This window comes from Hyperolius riggenbachi, chromosome 7, assembly GCF_040937935.1.
Source record: "Hyperolius riggenbachi isolate aHypRig1 chromosome 7, aHypRig1.pri, whole genome shotgun sequence".
Classification (NCBI taxonomy): Eukaryota; Metazoa; Chordata; class Amphibia; order Anura; family Hyperoliidae; genus Hyperolius; species Hyperolius riggenbachi.
In genome coordinates, this window is record NC_090652.1 from 62,445,911 (window position 1) to 62,466,073 (window position 20,163).

A 20,163-nucleotide genomic window follows, 5' to 3' on the forward strand; every position below is an offset into this window, starting at 1 on the left:
AATTTGTTATAACTGTGGTTCCATTGTCCTTTGTATAAGCCTATAGGAAAAAAAAGCAAATCTGCCAAGCATCTGTATTGCTCTCTGATGTATTTATACATGTTAATCAGGTTACCTTTCAGCTGTCTTTTTTGCAACCTAAATAAGCCCAGTTTGTCCAATTTTTCCTGATAAGTGAGACTTTCCATCGCTCTGATTAATTTAGTTCCCATCTTTGTACTTATTCTAGAAGGTCAATACCCTTCAATGCCCAATGCATGATGTGAAAAACTATTTGCCCCCTTCCTGATTTCTTATTCTTTTGCATGTTTGTCACACTTAAATGTTTCTGCTCATCAAAAACCGTTAACTATTAGTCAAAGATAACATAATTGAACACGAAATGCAGTTTTAAATGATGGTTTTTATTATTTAGTGAGAAAAAAAGCTCCAAACCTACATGGCCCTGTGTGAAAAAGAAATTGCCCCTTGAACCGAATAACTGGTTGGGCCACCCTTAGCAGCAATAACTGCAATCAAGCATTTGCAATAACTTGGAACTAGTGTTGGGCGAACAGTGTTCGCCACTGTTCGGGTGATGTTCGAGTTCGGCCGAACACCTGATGGTGCTCGGCCAAACCGTTCGGCCATATGGCCGAACTAAGAGCGCATGGCCGAACGTTCCCCGAACGTTCGGCTAGCGCTGTGATTGGCCAAACGGGTCACGTGGTTCGGACCCGAACGCGCTCTGATTGGCCGAACGGTCACGTGGTTCGGGTAAATAAATACCCGAACCACGTCATATCTCCGCCATTTCTCTGTGGGTTTAGCTTTGGGTAGGCAGGCAGGGTAGTTCGCTCTCCAGCCACGCTAGCCAGGGTCCCAACCAGTTATTGTGTGTCGCTGCTGGGAACAGTAGTACACCGCTCGCTCAGCCACACTATATATAGCATTGTTTACTGCCACTGTGTACCTCGCTCAGCCACACTATATATAGCATTGTTTACTGCCACTCTGTGTACACGGCTCAGCCAGACTATATAGCATTGTGTGTACTGCCACTGTGTACCTCGCTCAGCCACGCTATATATAGCATTGTGTTTACTGCCACTCTGTGTACACCGCTCAGCCAGACTATATAGCATTGTGTGTACTGCCACTCTGTGTACACGGCTCAGCCAGACTATATAGCATTGTGTGTACTGCCACTCTGTGTACACTGCTCAGCCAGACTATATAGCATTGTTTACTGCCACTCTGTGTACACGGCTCAGCCACACTATATAGCATTGTTTACTGCCACTCTGTGTACACCGCTCAGCCAGACTATATAGCATTGTGTGTACTGCCACTCTGTGTACACTGCTCAGCCAGACTATATAGCATTGTTTACTGCCACTCTGTGTACACCGCTCAGCCAGACTATATAGCATTGTTTACTGCCACTCTGTGTACACCGCTCAGCCAGACTATATAGCATTGTTTACTGCCACTCTGTGTACATGGCTCAGCCACACTATATAGCATTGTTTACTGCCACTCTGTGTACACCGCTCAGCCAGACTATATAGCATTGTTTACTGCCACTCTGGGTACACGGCTCAGCCACACTATATGGCATTGTTTACTGCCACTCTGTGTACACCACTCAGCCAGACTATATAGCATTGTGTGTACTGCCACTCTGTGTACACCGCTCAGCCAGACTATATAGCATTGTGTGTACTGCCACTCTGTGTACACCGCTCAGCCAGACTATATAGCATTGTGTTTACTGCCACTCTGTGTACACCGCTCAGCCACACTATATAGCATTGCGTACTCTGCCAGTCAGTGTGTATATTGCTGGGATCAGTAATACTCCACTCACCGCCAACCACTATAAGAGCTCACCATGAGTTCCTCAGAGACCTCCGCTGTGAGCAGCACTCCCAACAACAGCAACAGCCAATGCCCCACGCAAGCTATAACATCCACCCCAGCAGCCAGTGGTCAGCAGCAGCCCTCCCCGGAGGAGAACGTTGTGTCCATCGGTCCGTCGCCAGAGCGATTAATGAGGGCTGCCATTGAGGAGATGATGGGGCCTGATGTGGAGGAGGAGGTCTGGCTCAGGCCAGCATCCCAAGTTAATGTTGAGGACGATGAGGGGTCTGTGTCTGGTGATGTTGGGGTGGCAGAGGTGGTGGGTGGGTCAGACTCAGGAGAAGAGTTGTATGATGAGGATGATGATTGGGACCATCTGTATGTGCCTCAGAGTCCGACCCCAGAAAACATGTTACTAAAACTGCGTTCCCAGTAGTGTTGGGCGAACGGTGTTCGCCACTGTTCGGGTTCTGCAGAAAATCACCCCGTTCGGGGTGACTATATAGCAGACTATATAGCATTGTGTTTACTGCCACTCTGTCCATCACGTGTGCTGCTGCTGCTGCTGCTGGGTTAGCGTTGCCGGTCCCTGTTTATGGAACCTCTTATCTTTATTACATTTATGACTGCATGGCGGTACAAAGCATGCTATCCGCACGCTTCTTGTCCTCATGCAAGGCCTGGGTTGTTGTGTCTCAAAAAGCGTGGCCTTCTCCTCCTGCGCCTCCTCCTGTTCCATCACGTCTGCTGCTGCTGCTGCTGGGTTAGCGTTGCCGGTGACGGTCCCTGTTTATGGAACCTCTTATCTTTATTACATTTATGACTGCATGGCGGTACAAAGCATGCTATCCGCATGCTTCTTGTCCTCATGCAAGGCCTGGGTTGTTGTGTCTCAAAAAGCGTGGCCTTCTCCTCCTGCGCCTCTTCCTGTTCCATCACGTCTGCTGCTGCTGCTGCTGGGTTAGCGTTGCCGGTGACGGTCCCTGTTTATGGAACCTCTTATCTTTATTACATTTATGACTGCATGGCGGTACAAAGCATGCTATCCGCACGCTTCTTGTCCTCATGCAAGGCCTGGGTTGTTGTGTCTCAAAAAGCGTGGCCTTCTCCTCCTGCGCCTCCTCCTGTTCCATCACGTCTGCTGCTGCTGCTGCTTGGTTAGCGTTGCCGGTGATGGTTCCTGTTTATGGAACCTCTTATCTTTATTACATTTATGACTGCATGGCGGTACAAAGCATGCTATCCGCACGCTTCTTGTCCTCATGCAAGGCCTGGGTTGTTGTGTCTCACAAAGCGTGGCCTTCTCCTCCTGCGCCTCCTCCTGCTCCATCACGTCTGCTGCTGCTGGGTTAGCGTTGCCGGCGCGTGGTCCCTGTTTATTGAACCTCTTATCTTTATTACATTTATGACTGCATGGCGGTACAAAGCATGCTATCCGCACGCTTCTTGTCCTCATGCAAGGCCTGGGTTGTTGTGTCTCACAAAGCGTGGCCTACTCCTCCTGCGCCTCCTCCTCCTGTTCCATCACGTGTGCTGCTGCTGGTGCTGGATTAGAGTTACCGGTCCCTTTTCCTGGAACCTCTTCTCTGTATTACATTTATGACTGCATGGCGACAAAAAACATGTTACCTGTGCAAAGAAACATGACATTTTCCACATTTAAAAGACAGTTTTTTCTTTGAAACTTTACAATCAATGTTCTCAAAAACTATAAGCTCTTTTTCAAATATTTTTTTTCCTCTTGTACCCACTCCCAAGGTGCACATACCCTGCTAATTTGGGGTATGTAGCATGTAAGGAAGCTTTACAAAGCAGGAAAGTTCGGGTCCCCATTGACTTCCATTATGTTCGGAGTTCGGCGCGAACACCCGAACATCGCGGCGATGTTCGGCGAACGTTCGCGAACCCGAACATCTAGGTGTTCGCCCAACACTACTTGGAACGACTCTTTTACAGCGCTCTGGAGGAATTTTGGCCCACTCATCTTTGCAGAATTGGTGTAATTCAGCTTTATTTGAGGGTTTTTAGCATGAACCACCTTTTTAAAGGTCATGCCACAACATCTCAATAGGATTCAAGTCAGGACTTTGACTAGGCCACTCCAAAGTCTTCATTTTGTTTTTCTTCAGCCATTCAGAGGTGGATTTGCTGGTGTGTTTTGGGTCATTGTCCTGCTGCAGCACCCAAGATCGCTTCAGTTTGAGTTGACGAACAGATGGCCGGACATTCTCCTTCAGGATTTTTTGGTAGACAGTAGAATTCATGGTTCCATCTATCACAGCAAGCCTTCCAGGTCCTGAAGCAGCAAAACAACTCCAGACCATCACACTACCACCACCATATTTTACTGTTGGTATGATGTTCTTTTGCTGAAATGCTGTGTTACTTCTACGCCAGATGTAACGGGACACGCACCTTCCAAAAAGTTCAACTCTTGTCTCGTCTGTCCACAAGGTATTTTCCCAAAAGTCTTGACAATCATTGAGATGTTTTTTAGCAAAATTGAGACGAGCCTTAATGTTGTTTTTGCTTAAAAGTGGTTTGCGCCTTGGATATCTGCCATGCATGCCGTTTTTGCCCAGTCTCTTTCTTATGGTGGAGTCGTGAACACTGACCTTAATTGAGGCAAGTGAGGCCTGCAGTTCTTTAGATGTTGTCCTGGGGTCTTTTGTGGCCTCTCGGATGAGTTTTCTCTGCGCTCTTGGGGTAATTTTGGTCGGCCGGCCGGCCACTCCTGGGAAGGTTCATCACTGTTCCATGTTTTTGCCATTTGTGGATAATGGCTCTCACTGTGGTTCGCTGGAGTCCCAAAGCTTTAGAAATGGCTTTATAACCTTTACCAGACTGATAGATCTCAATTACTTTTGTTCTCATTTGTTCCTGAATTTCTTTGGATCTTGGCATGATGTCTAGCTTTTGAGGTGCTTTTGGTCTACTTTTCTGTGTCAGATAGCTCCTATTTAAGTGATTTTTTGATTGAAACAGGTGTGGCAGTAATCAGGCCTGGGGGTGACTACAGAAATTGAACTCAGGTGTGATAAACGACAGTTAAGTTATTTTTTAACAAGGGGGGCAACCACTTTTTCACACAGGGCCATGTAGATTTGGAGTTGTTTTTCTCACTAAATAATAAAAACCATCATTTAAAACTGCATTTTGTGCTCAATTATGTTATCTTTGACTGACAGTTAACGGTTTTTGATGAGCAGAAACATTTAAGTGTGACAAACATGCAAAAGAATAAGAAATCAGGAAGGGGGCAAATAGTTTTTCACATCACTGTAAAATGAACCTCCCCTAAGAGAGGTTTTAAAATGATGGAGGCTTTGTTGGGGGGTAATTACTACATCTCCTGACATGCACTAGGGGGCCAGGCACGCTGCATCTCCTAGCATGCATAGTGGCTTGGAACACACATCTCCGACATACAACAGTACAGGAATGCGATGTACTGGCGGCCCTTTTCAAATGAGCATAGGCAGCAGGAAGATGGGTGCCTATTGGGAGACAGAGGCTATACAGCAGCCCCCATAGGTAACTTAATTTACTGCCCCCCCCCCCCCCCCACACCCACAAAGCCACTGTCATTTTGAGTGGTTCATTTTAAATATTTTATACATATCGTGCTCACTCACCATATACAATGCCGATCAGCAGCAGCTAAAGTATATACAATACTGGGGTGCAAAATGAAATCATGAAATGCTAGTATAAATCACTTGTGAGGCCATATCTGGAGTAGGGGATTAAAAGTTAAATTAAAAAACAGTTTTACAGGTCTTAGCCCACTTCTTCAGTTTAATACAAGTGCCTTTAAAATATGGTCACAAGCATGGACTCCAGAAATAAAGTAATATATAAAGTATTATAAATAAAAGTATGTTTTGTGTCCATGCTTGTGACCATATTTTAAAGGCACTTTTATTGACAGGAGAAAAAGCAGGCTGAGACGCGTGAAAAGCGGTGTCCTTTTAATTGTGCTGAATAAATCATTTAATCTTGTTACATTTAGTTGGGGGTTTGAGTTCTTACATCTGCAGTGGTAAAGACACCTCCATCACCCTTATTATTTTTTGTTTCATTATATTACCTATTTTGGGTGGTTCATTTTAAATATTTTATACATATCGTGCTCACTCACCATATACAATGCCGATCAGCAGCAGCTAAAGTAAATACAACTAGCCGACCCGCGGCGTAGCATACGCCGCATAAGGGGGTGGAGGGCAGGTAGGGTGTACTGGGCACAGCGGCAGTCCCCCATGTGCGCTCCCCCTCCAGCTTAAGCTCAGCAGAACCCCCCTCCCTCACCTGGGTCCCCCATGTGCACTCCCCCTCCAGCTTAAGCTCAGCAGCACCCCCCCTCACCTGGGTCCCCCATGTGCACTCCCCCTGCAGCTTAAGCTCAGCAGAACCCCCCTCACCTGGGTCCCCCATGTGCACTCCTCCTCCAGCTTAAGCGCAGCAGAACCCCCCCCTTACCTGGGTCCCCCATGCGCACTCCCCCTGCAGCTTAAGCTCAGCAGGACCCCCCCTTCCTCACCTTGGTCCCCCATGTGCACTCCCCCTGCAGCTTAAGCTCAGCAGAACCCCCCTCCCTCACCTGGGTCCCCCATGTTCGCTCCCCCTCCAGCTTAAGCTCAGCAGGACCCCCCCTCACCTGGGTCCCCCATGTGCGCTCCCCCTCCAGCTTAAGCTCAGCAGCAGCCGCCACTATTAGGAAGAGGCAGCAGGCGGGGATGACTCACCTCTTCCGCGTTCCAGCGTGAATTCCACTGTCGCCACTTCCTGCAATGCCGCCCACTGCATTGGTGTAATTTGCCTTCTTAAAACAGAAGGAAATCTGCAATAATTCAGCTGTAAGTGAACATTTGTGGTTACCCACAATGCACTGCTACCAAATATGCAAATTATCCCTTTTCACCATTGGCAGGCCAAGCAAGCATCCAGAACCGCTGGTGTTTAGCAAGCATATAGCTTCGCGCAGTCGCAGTACAGAACGACCTCCAGGTCGCTCTGACATCATCACCAGGGATCGGGTTGGAGCTCCGGCAAACGGCTGCGGTGAGAGCTGCGGCGAGGGATGTGCTGGGAGCTTGGGGCTGGAGGAAGCCCCCGGTAAGTAGCTTTTATTTTCTTTCTTTACCCCAGATAACTCCTTTAATAAGTCAAGCAAGCATCCAGAACCACTGGTGTATAGTAAGCCTGTAGCTTTAAATTTTACACAGTAATATCAAACCCACATGTAGACAGCCTGTTTCAGACTTTCAATCCTCATCAGTACTTAGCAGGGCTTAATACAGCTGTACGAGATAGGGCTTGGACCAGTACAACAGAGTAACCGAGCAGCTCAGGGTGACCCGAACCACTCGGAATGTATAGGGGGATAAAAGGGACCAAAAAGCCCTCCTACTAAAAAAAGGCAAAGCTTGGTGTAATTTGCCTTCTTAAAACAGAAGCGAAACTGCAATAATTCAGCTATAAGTGAACATTTGTGGTTACCCACAATGCACTGCTACTAAATATGCAAATTACCCCTTTTCACCCTTAATGGAGTTATCCGGGATAAAGAAAGAAAATTAAAGCTACTTACCGGGGGCTTCCTCCAGCCCCAAGCTCCCAGCACGTCCCTCGCCGCAGCTCTCCCTGCAGCCGTTCACCGCAGGTCCGTCCCGGTCCCCGGCGATGACGTCGGAGGTCGCTCTGTACTGCGCCTGTGCGATCGGCGCTGTCAATCACCGCACGTGGGCCGGAGCGGACTGCACCTGTGCAGTCTGCTCCAGCCCACGTGGCAGTGATTGACAGTGCCGATCGTGCAGTCACAGTACAGAACGACCTCCAGGTCGCTCTGACGTCATCGCCAGGGACCGGGTTGGAGCTCCGGCGAACGGCTGCGGGGAGAGCTGCGGCGAGGGACGTGCTGGGAGCTTGGGGCTGGAGGAAGCTTTTATCTTCTTTCTTTATCCCAGATAACTCCTTTATTAAGCCAAGCAAGCATCCAGAACCACTGGTGTATAGCAAGCCTGTAGCTTTAAATTTTACACAGTCATATCAAACCTACATGTTTTGGACTTTTGGTCCTCCTCAGTACATAGCACGGATTGATATGGCTTTATGCAGGGCTGCCCAATAGGTCGATCGCGATCTACCGGTAGATCGCGACCGCCTCCTTGGTAGATCGTGGCCTCTTGGCCGCGTCTCGTTAATGTTTGTTGCAGCCAGCAGCTCGTGTTTAGCTGCTGGCCGCTGGCCAATAAGGATGCATGCAGGCGAGGAGAGAGGGAGGAGAGAGGCGGCGCGTCCGCTGCGTCATACCTGGCTAACCTACACTGGGGGGCCCTATACCTGGCTAACCTACACTGGGGGGCCCTATACCTGGCTAACCTACACTGGGGGGCCCTATACCTGGATAACCTACACTGGGGACCCCTATACCTGGCTAACCTACACTGGGGGCCCCTATACCTGGCTAACCTACACTGAGGGCCCCTATACCTGGCAAACCTACACTGGGGGGCCCTATACCTGGATAACCTACAACTGGGGACCCCTATACCTGGCTAACCTACACTGAGGGCCCCTATACCTGGCAAACCTACACTGAGGGCCCATATACCTGGCTAACCTACACTGAGGGCACGCAACCTATGCTGCAGGCACATATACCTGGCTAACCTACGCGGGGGGGGGGCGTGCTTAGCATTTGAGACGTTGGTAGATCTCCTGGCCTCGGCAAATTCAAAAGTAGCTCGCAAGCTGAAAAAGTGTGGGCACCCCTGCTTTATGAGATAGGGATTGGACCAGTACAACAGAGTACCCAAGCAGCTCAGGGTGACCCAAACCTCTCGCAATGTATAGGGGGATAAAAGGGACCAAAAAGCCCTCCTACTAAAAAAAAGCAAAGCTTGTTGTAATTTGCCTTCTTAAAACAGAAGCAAATCTGCAATAATTCAGCTATAAGTGAACATTTGTGGTTACCCACAATGCACTGCTACTGAATATGCATATATGCAGATTATCCCTCTTCACCCTTGGTTTGATATGGCACTACATCTTCTTCTTGCTTGGACCAGCCCTGGGGGCAGGGCACTACTTCTTCTTCTTGCTTGAAGGTTGAGGGACTTACTCTATTATATATATAGAAGATAGATAGAATAAATATATAGAAGATAGATTTGCAGTAATTCAGGTTGGAGTGAGCTTGAGATGTCTCCCAGTGCATCACTGCTGAATACATGCAACTTAACCATTGTTTCTCTTGGAAGCTAAACACACCTCCTGAACCGCTGGACTGCAATGATGTGTCAGTTTGTTAATTTGTACAGAGCCACAATAATTCAACATGCATACAGACTGTTTCAGATTTTTTTTTTTTTTTTTTTTTTTTTGCGCCTTTCAGATTAAAATCACTTAAAAACCAGCCATCACACGGATCTCTCCATCAGGTTGGCAGCGATATTGCCCTTCCTTCACTGTTTAATCATCATGCCGGCTTTAATCAAATCTGTTCTTTATCAATCAAGAAACAACAACAAAAAAATACATTTTAGAGCAAAGAGCCCCATTCCTCTTGTCTCCACAATTCTTTCGCCTTCTCCTCCCCAACACCTCTTTTATCTGCTAGATAAACCACGTACAGTCTTGCCAAAAATATATTGCATACTGCTTCCAATGACAACTGCTCTTTTTTGAATACAATTAGGTTCCTTGCGTCCCACAGAACTTCCTTGAAAACAGAAAACACTATCCACCCTCTCCTATCCTTCTCCTTTTCTCCCAGTGACACTCCACCCATCACCATTGAAAAAGATGTGACCCTGACCTCCACCACCACCTCTAGAAACCTTCCCAACCTCCTCCGAAAATCCCTTGCAAAATCACACTCCCAGAAAACGTGGTCCACATCCTCCTCTCCTCCACACCCTTCTCTTGGGCACCTTCCTGAGACAGCTATACCCCTCCTTTTGCAAAAACCTCTAGTAGGGAGTGCTGATACCAGGCCCATCCACACCACATCCTTCTGCCTGTTTGTTATTCCTTTTATACTCATTCTCTTCCATATTGCCTCTGTTTGCACACTTGTCATTCCTTTTATATAACAGATCATATCATTCCTTGTAATCCACTTTTTTATGTTTTGCTTGCTGATGTCTGTCAAGGCTGCTCCTGTCATGTTGAAGTTATCCAGAATGTCTTTGACTTTTTGGTAACATAGCGCGGTTGTAAATGCGGCAGGCTTGCTCAGGTCCTTAGTGACCCATCCCAACTTATTCCACAACCATCCTCCCAAGTATCTCACAAAATCCTTCACCCTCCCTTCTGACTCCAACACTCTACGGACAGACACCAGATAGTGCAGAGACAAAAAGGAAGCAACATCAGGGAAATCCCAACCACCCAGAGATACACCCTTGTGAACCGTCACCCGTGCCACCCTCTCCATCTTTGAACCCCAGAAGAAGACAAACAACATTCTCTGCACCTCTTGCATCCACCTTTTGCCAGGAGGCAAGACCAAACAAAAATACAACAACAATGGCAATATCACAGCTTTCACCACCAACACTTTCCCTGAAAAGGACAACTTCCGCAACCTCCACAAATTCAACTTTCTTACCACTTTCCCTTTCACCTCATCCAAAGTCTTTCTACCTTTCATCTCTGCATCAAACACCACACCCAACACCTTGATCTCCTGACTCACCGGCACTTTCTCCACTTTCAAAGGTACAGGCCTCCCAAAGGAAACCAGTTGGGACTTCTCCCAATTCACAGCCATTCCAGACATTCCACAAAACACCTTCACATGCAAATTCACCCTGTCAATATCAGCCTGAGACCCGCCCACAAACGACACATCATCCATATAAGCCAAATACTTCACCTGCTCTCCACCACCACCTGGCACAACAAACCCTTTCACCACTTTATCCCGCTGGACATACCTCAGCAAAGGCTCCACCACACAAATAAAAGCCATAGGCGACAGCGGACACCCCTGCCTGACTCCGGACAAAACGGGGAATGACCTGGACAAAACCCCATTTACCAAGACTTGGCTCGAAATTCCAGTGTAAAAACTTCTAATAACTTTTAGGAGACAATCAGGGACCCCTAATTTTGCCATCACCCCGAACAGGAAGGAGTGTGATACTCTATCAAATGCCTTTTCCAAATCGATACCCTCAATGACCATCGGCACTTTATTTTCCTGTGAAAAATTTATCATGTCCCTTAACAAAACCAGGTTATCGACGCTTCTTCGACCGGGGACCGCACAGGTCTGCCCCTCTCCAATCATAGATGCTATCACACTCCTTAACCTGTTTGCGACCAATTTCGCCACTATCTTGTAGTCCACATTCAACAGCGAAATCGGCCTCCAATTTTTTATCAGTTTTTTGTCTCCTTTCTTATAAATCAGGGTGATGACTCCCTCCCGCATTGATGGGGACAACCGTCCAGAAGAAAAAACCTCCTGGACCACCTCCACCACTTCCCCACCAATGATAGGCCAGGCCCACCTAAAAAACTCCACTGAGAGCCCATCCTTCCCTGGAGTCTTGCCTGTTTGCATGGCACCCACTGCCGCCCATACCTCCTCCGTGGCCACCGACTCTTTCAACTGCTGCACCTCCAACGGATCCAAACACTCCTCCAACACCTCATCACAATACTCTTCCATCTCCACATCCGACCCAACATTCCCTCCTCCATACAAATCCACATAAAACTTCTGCACCTCTTCCACCACCTCAGAACCAACCACTTCTTTCTCATCCACCACCACTGACTCTAACACTTCCCTACTGGACACCACCTTCTTAAAGAAGAAACGGGAGCAAGACTCCCCCTCTTCCAAATCTCTCACTTTCGCCTGATACACAATCCTCTTCCCACGCTCCATCAACATTCCCTTCATTCGCTGTCTTGCCTCCTCCAACTCTTCCTCCACCTCATACCCCCATTCCTTCATCTTCACCAGATACTGCAATCTCACTTTCCACCTTTCTTCCTCCTCTCTCTGCAAACACCTCTTCTCATACGCCAGATTCCTAAAAAAGCCAGAAATCCTCCTCTTCACCCAATCCCACCATTCCAACAAATCCACAAACCCTCTCTTCCTACACACCCATCCTGCATACTCCACCCTAAATCTTTCAAGTACATCCACATCCTCCAACAACTCTACATTCAACTTCCAGAGTCCCTTCCCAAACACCACTCTCTCCGACGCTTCCAGGGAACAAAGAATGGCTCTGTGATCAGAAAAAGTGACCTGGTGATAAGAGACAGCAGAAACCAACACATACCTAGAAAGTAAAAAGTAATCTATGCGTGACTTAACCGTGCCCGTATCCGAAAAGTAAGTACATTCCCTGTCCCTGCTGCCTGCCGCCAAAGCTGCATCCTGCAGTCCAAAATCTGTCACAATCTGGTTGAGGATCCTACTGGTGGAGTCCAGCTTGGTCTCTCCTGACCCCACTCGATCCCCAACCGATCTTATACAGTTCAGATCGCCGGCCACAATGGTCTTAATGCGGCCTGGCAGATTGAACTTGAGCACCTCCAAAAACTCCGCCCTCTCATTTTTGTCTGCAGGAGCGTAACAGTTAAAAAGACGGTACTGGGAACCAAAAAAATCAAAATTCACAACCATCATCCTTCCCGGAATGATGACAGCATGTGACAAAACCTTTATGCCTGAGTTATTAAACAGCACGCCAATGCCCTCATTCCTACTCTGGCAGGCAGGGGACCAGATGGCATTGCCCCCTGCCCATTCCCCAGAGCCTGGTACCGTCTTCAAAATACACTCCTGCAGACAAAAAATATCCGCCCTAAAATTTGCAAGGTCCTGCAGGACTGCAGCCCGGCGGTATGAGGAGCCGATCCCCCTCACATTTACAGACAGCAGGGACAGGACCATCACCAAAAGACACCACGTGTTATGCACCCTACACTCAGCCATCATCACTTCTTGGATGCCCTGGGACTCTTCCTTAAGCCCACTGTAGCGGGCTCCTGCTTTCCTTTTCTATTTTTCTTTCTTTTTTGTTTCTTTGACTCCGCCATATTCCAGTCCTCTGGACCAGAATCTCCAGCAGTACTCGGCCCAGGCATCTCTGGGTTAATCCTCCTAGCTGGTTTGGTGTTTTCCCAGCTAGTGGGTACAGGAGACTGCATCATGTCAACTTTTAACTCTCCCTCAGAAATGTCACTGACAATACGCATTTTTGACACATGGGTGTCATCACTCTCTGATTCGGTCACAGCATCTTTTCTTTCCTGATAAGGTGGTGGATGATCGCTGTCACTCTCTTCTATCACCACCTCTTTCTCCCCTTCCACCTTCCCAGGGTCAGTTATGTCCATCTCACTCTCCTCCTCCTCATTTGCATAACCTCCTCCCACCTCCTCTGACATCATGCTGGCTGATTTCCCTCCTTTATTTGAATTTGGGGAGCCGTTTTTTTTGGAGGGAAAAAAGGGAGTCCCCTGCTGGGATCTCCCCCCAGCAGTGTCAGCCTTTATCTTTTTCCCTGCGCTTTTCACAGGGTTGGAATGTGCTGGCAGAGTCTTCTGCGAGAGAGCAGAAGAAGGGGTGGAGTCAGGATTGTGCAGGGGATCAGCTGACTGTACAGCTGTTTCCCCACCTGTATTCCTCTCATTCTCGCCGGCTGAGCCGGCTCCAGGGACTGTGGCACTACTGCTCCCAGCGGACCTGCGGCTACTAGCGTCCATGGCAGGCCGCTGGGGGTCTGTGCAGACATCAGGCACCTCTGCCTGGCTGATGAGAAGCACGGGGGAGGCTTCGGTACTGGTGGCAGGGGTTGGGGAAGCCTCAGCATGCTCTCCAGGCTCACGCTGCGGGTCCCGCTCAGCAACAGCTGAGCTGGTGACGTCACTGGCATCGGGGGAATCCCGCTCTGCTTGAGAGCCTGGCACATCTTTGGGGAGCTGCTCTGGGGGGGTTTCCTCCACAAAATCTCTCTGCACAGCCCCAGCCTGACTCTCCACAGCGGGGGGACTCGGGGCAACCTCAGTCACAGCACATAAATCAGCTTCTCCAGTCCTACTCGCTGCAGACACGGCAGCGGCAGCCTTCTTGCAGGCAGGACCGGCAACATTCTGCACATCACAGGGAAACTCTGCAGACAGAGGCACGGCGTCCTCTTCACCCCCACTCCCCACAGCATCATCATTTTCATTCACGTCCTCGGCAAGTTTCCTTTTTTTAACTCGCTGCGGCTTTGACACCTCCTCTGCCTGCAGCATCTGGGAATCAGTTACATCATCCACAGGGGGGGCAGGGGGGGTCTCAGCAGCGGTTGGGCTCGAATGACACACACTGGTGCCCTCTCCAGCTGCATCAGCAAAGGGAGGCTCAGTAACAGCCTCAGGGTCCCGGGGCTCCACATGGGGAGCCATTGACCACCTCCTTCCCCTGCTGTATGAACCAGCTGCAGCAGCATACGTGTAAATCCTTGTTTTGCCACGCCTTTCACAATCTTTGGCCAAGTGGCCAGCCAAACCACAGAGGTCACACACTTTCACCTTCTTACAGCTGGAGCCAGGGTGCACTGGCTCCTTGCAATGTCTGCACCGCTCCTCAGAAACACAACTTCCGGCTCCATGCCCGAACATATAGCACCTCCGGCAGTAGAGAGGCTGCCCAGGATACGTGACATAACCTCTCTCTCCAGCAATAGAGAAAACAGGGGGCGGGTGAACTACATCATGCCAGCAACCCTCCTGTCTCTTGAACTTCACAAAAAACTTCATTTTGCTTCTGTAAACACCAATATGGTTATATATTTTTTCAGCATAACTCACCTCCTCAAAATATCTGAGCATAAACAGCCTGACCACATCTGGCTCCACGAATGGATTGTACATATGTACATAAATCTGTCTTGCCTTTTCATTAAATAATGGCGTGACCGACTCCAACCAATTAACATACTCTTCCCTGCTCTCTCTATAATCTGCCAGCACTTTTAGCGCATCTTCCTCATTATGCATAGTAATATCATAGGCCCCTTGTCCTGGAAAATCTTGTATTGCGAACATCTTGCTCTTATTCAGCTTCAACCCCTCCACCAGTACCTTATCGATGAACGCCTTTGGTCCATGCTTCCTCCAATCCGTCTTTACTACAAAGCGAACTGAGTTCCGAAGTTTTGGCATGCCTCCTCCACCTCCTCCACCTCCTCCACTCGACGCAGCTGCCATCCTCCCCTCGTTTATCCAGGGCCCCCACAAGGAGGACCCTTAGAATATCTCTCGTACCAAAACCAAATAACTATATTGTTTCGGATTGTCTGATCCTCATCAGTGCATGGCATGGATTAATTTGGTTCTATGGAGTAGGGCTTGTAACACCGAGAGATACAGACTAACCTGCATGCTCATGGTGAACCAGAACTCATTGGAGTGTGTGAGGAACTACAATCGTCCTAAAAGCCCCCTTACTAAAATGCTATGAAAAGCAAAAGTTTGTTTTCATAGCACAGAAATAATTTGCAACAATGCAGGTTGGAGTGAGCTTGAGATGTCTCCCAGTGCATCACTGCTGAATATATGCAAATTAACCATTGTTCATTTGCATATATGAAGCTAAACACACCTCCAGAACTGCTGGAATGCAGTGTTTAGCTTCTTCTTGCTTGGACCGGCCCTGGGGGCAGGGCACTACTTCTTCTTGTTTGAAGGTTGAGGCACTTAGCCTATTATATATATAGATACTGGGGTGCAAAATGAAATCATGAAATGCTAGTATAAATCACTTGTGAGGCCATATCTGGAGTAGGGGATTAAAAGTTAAATTAAAAAACAGTTTTACAGGTCTTAGCCCACTTCTTCAGTTTAATACAAGTGCCTTTAAAATATGGTCACAAGCATGGACTCCAGAAATAAAGTAATATATAAAGTATTATAAATAAAAGTATTTTTTGTGTCCATGCTTGTGACCATATTTTAAAGGCACTTTTATTGACAGGAGAAAAAGCAGGCTGAGACGCGTGAAAAGCGGTGTCCTTTTAATTGTGCTGAATAAATCATTTAATCTTGTTACATTTAGTTGGGGGTTTGAGTTCTTACATCTGGAGTGGTAAAGACACCTCCATCACCCGTATTATTTTTTGTTTCATTATATTACCTATTTTTTTGATGCTTCCATCCCCCAGTACTATACATTACAGCACGGTGGAGTAGTGGGGCAGCATGGTGGCGTAGGGTTTAGCTCTCTCGCCTTGCAGCACTGGGTCCCTGGTTCGAATCCCAGCCAGGGCACTATCTGCAAAGAGTTTGTATGTTGTCTGTGTGGGTTTCCTGCAGGCACTCCGGTTTCCTCCCACATTCCAAAATCATATGGATAAGTTAATTGGCTCCCCTAAAAAAAAAAATTGGCCCAAGACTATAGTACTTACACTACATAATATAGATATATGGCAATGGTAGGGATTAGATTGTGAGCTCCTTTGAGGGACAGTTAGTGACAAGACAATATATACATATATATATATATATATATATATATATATATATTGTACAGCGCTGAGTAATATGTCGACGCTATATAAATGCTAAATAATAATAATAATAATAATAATTTCCTTTGGAGGTGTTCATCTTCCAGGTGTGGTGTTATCTACAACCAAGAAGGACCAACCAGGAGTTCGACCATTCAATTCCAGTAGAACCTGGAGTACTGAGCGGGGGCAGTTATTTTCCCGTTGGCGATATATGGTGGTTACAGGGACTGCAACCCACCTTTGTGAGTCTAAATACTTTTATACTACAATCTAACATCTAATGCCCTATGTTATTGCCGCTTTTGGCTCCTGGTCTCTCCTTGTCATACAGGTATCCCCACAGTGACCACTTTCTACTATTACTACTACTATTAATAATAATAATAATAATAAAAGCATCCCTTAGGATACCTTCAGACAATTTACATGTAACTGATGATAAACTTACAGGCCTACAGTTCCCTGGTTCTGATACTTTTCCCTTCTTAAAAAAAAAACATTTTGGACCATCGTAGTAAAACTATGCCACACTTGTGGCTGCTTAAGAGTGATGTCACTGATGTGGCATAATGTTAATTACAGTGGCTCCTGTGCCTGAGACACAAAACTTTTCTCATTGGCTTCTGACCCTGTGATCACTGTGAGCCAAGCACAGTATGTTTCAATTGGTTTGTTTTCAAGCTGAATAAATTAACATATATACAGTAATTAACATAATCCTGGATAAACTCTGAACTATTTGCATCTCATTTACTATCCTTATTTACAACTATTAAAGGATTTCCGAGGTGAGGACAACAATCAATGTTTACTCACATGGGGCTTCTTCCAGCCCCTAGCAGCTGTTTCAGTCCCTCGCCCCAGCCCCCCTCGGTGTTCTGCTGGCTGCCCGGAATGATCGGTGACCCACTGGCAGGTCAGCTCTTTTGCTCCTGCCTGAATGTTCGAGCCTCCACATCATCAGGCATGTACTGTACCTGCACACAACTACTGCGCAGATGCAGTACGCGCCAGATGATGTGGATGCGCAGGCACAAGTGCTTACGCAGGCGCAGAAGAGCTGACCCGCTAGCAGGTTGCTGACCTTAAAGGGCGGCCAGCAGAACACCAAGGATGACCGGGGCTGCAGTAAGGGAATGAAATAGCTGCTAGGGTCTGGAAGAAGCCCCAGGTGAGTAAACATAGATTGTTGTTCTCGCCTTGGAAGTCCTTTAACCACTTGAGGACCAAAGGATTACACCCCCCTAGTGACCAGGCAATTTTTTGCAATTCAGCACTTCACAACTTTAAAGGGAGGGTTCACGGAGTTATAAAAATACTAATCCACTTACCTGGGGCTTCCTCCAGCCCGTGGCAGGCAGGACGTGCCCTCGACGCTGCTCCGGAGGCTCCCGGTCTTCTCTGGTGGCTCACCGGCCGGCTGGCTTCCAGGTCGGGCTCTTGTGCGCTCCAACGTGCGTCTCACACGGTTGCATTGACGTCATCGGACGTCCTCCAGGCTGTACTGTGCAGATGCAGTAGTTCTGCGCCTGCGCAGTACAGTCCGTAGGACGTCCGATGACATCAGCGCGACCGCGTGAGACGCACGTTGGAGTGCAAGGAGAAGCCCGACCAGGAAGCCAGCCTTGAGGACCACAGTCTTTCTATCCCTTAAGGACCAGAGCCTTTTTCTCCATTCAGACCACTGCAGCTTTCACGGTTTATTGCTCGGTCATACAACCTACCATCTAAATGAATTTTACCTCCTTTTCTTGTCACTAATACCGCTTTCTTTTGGTGCTATTTGATTGCTGCTGCAAGTTTTAGTTTTTATTATATTCATCAAAAAAGACATGAATTTTGTCAAAAAAATGACTTTTTAAACTTTCTGTGCTGACATTTTTCAAATTAAAGTAAAATTTCATATACATTTGAGCGCGAAAGTTATTCTGCTACATGTCTTTGATTAAAAAAAAAAAAACATTCAGTGTATATTTATTGGATTGGGTAAAAGTTTAAATAGCGTTTACAAACTATGGTGCCAAAAGTGAATTTTCCCATTTTGAAGCATCACTGACTTTTCTGACCACCTGTCATGTTTCATGAGGTGCTAAAATTCCAGGATAGTATAAATACCCCCCAAATGACCCCATTTTGGAAAGAAGACATCCCAAAGTATTCACTGAGAGGCATAGTGAGTTCATAGAAGATTTTATTTTTTGTCACAAGTTAGCGGAAAATTACACTTTGTGACAAAAAAAAAAAGTTTCCATTTCTTCTAACTTGCGACAAAAAAAAAATGAAATCTGCCACAGGCTTACTATGCTCCTCTCTGAATACCTTGAAGGGTCTACTTTCCAAAATGGGGTCATTTGTGGGGTGTGTTTACTGTCCTGGCATTTTGGGGGGTGCTAAATTGTAAGCACCCCTGTAAAGCCTAAAGGTGCTCATTGGACTTTGGGCCCCTTAGCGCAGTTAGGCTGCAAAAAAGTGCCACACATGTGGTATTGCCGTACTTAGGAGAAGTAGTATAATGTGTTTTGGGGTGTATTTTTACACATACCCATGCTGGGTGGGAGAAATATCTCTGTAAATGACAATTTTTTGATTTTTTTTTTTACACACAATTGTCCATTTACAGAGATATTTCTCCCACTCAGCATGGGTATGTGTAAAAATACACCCCAAAACACATTATACTACTTCTCCTGAGTACAGCGATACCACATGTGTGGCACTTTTTTGCAGCCTAGGTGCGCTAAGGGGCCCAACGTCCTATTCACAGGTCATTTTGAGGCATTTGTTTTCTAGACTACTCCTCGCGGTTTAGGGCCCCTAAAATGCCAGGGCAGTATAGGAACCCCACAAGCGACCCCATTTTAGAAAGAAGACACCCAAAGGTATTCCGTTAGGAGTATGGCGAGTTCATAGAAGATTTTATTTTTTGTCATTTGTCGTTTTTGTGAGGTGATTAACCATTCAATTGTACAGTATTGGGTCAGGGATGCGCAGCCTTCTACCTTTATTTTGTTTCCATAATTCTGTAACTACCAGGCTAGCAGCACCCATTGTGCTATCCTGTTTTGCATGGTAAGTATTTAGTTATGCATATGTTTTGCATCTGTCTGATTGCTGAGTGTGTATTTGAGCTATATAAGCGGTGCATATGAGGTGATAAGTCATTCAGATGCAGCCTATGGTGGTGAGCGCATGCTCTGTTTTTTGCTGTCTGTATTGAATGTAAGTTACACATTTTAGCGTAGCTGCTCCCAGGGTAAAGACATTTGCTTTTAACTTAGGTTAGTTGGTGTTAGGACATCTGCTCCGGAGAATTACCTCAACGTTGGTGCAGATGTCCAGTATATTATATTTTTGCATGCAAAACTATGATGGAAGCTAAAGTTTCTCCATAGACCAGTATTGCATTGTTTGGATGCGGGCGTACATTTCAGTCCAGGGGGGGCGGTGTGCGCCACAGCGATTAACCATTTAATTGTACAGTATTGGGTCAGGGATGCACAGCCTTCTACCTTTATTTTGTTTCCATAATTCTGTAACTACCAGGCTAGCAGCACCCATATTTAGATATTTTGCGTCTGTAGTTCAGCATCTTAACCACTTGCCGACCGCCCACAGCCGATGGGCGGCGTCAAAGTGGATGCCTTAAGGACCGCAATACGCCGATGTGCGGCGGGTCCTTAAGGCATGCCGGGGGAGCGATTGCGTCATTGATGACGCGCGCTTCCCCCGGCAACTGTCTCCGCCCACCCGCCACAATATCCCACCAGCCATACGGAAGCGGGAT

General features: G+C 47.2%; 1 protein-coding gene across 2 annotated transcripts in view; it reads right to left on the reverse strand.

Annotated features, from left to right (window-relative positions):
* Nucleotides 1-20,163, reverse strand: part of LOC137524326 (interferon-induced very large GTPase 1-like) — a 182,672-nt gene that overhangs the window by 18,841 nt on the left and 143,668 nt on the right. The window lies entirely within an intron of this gene.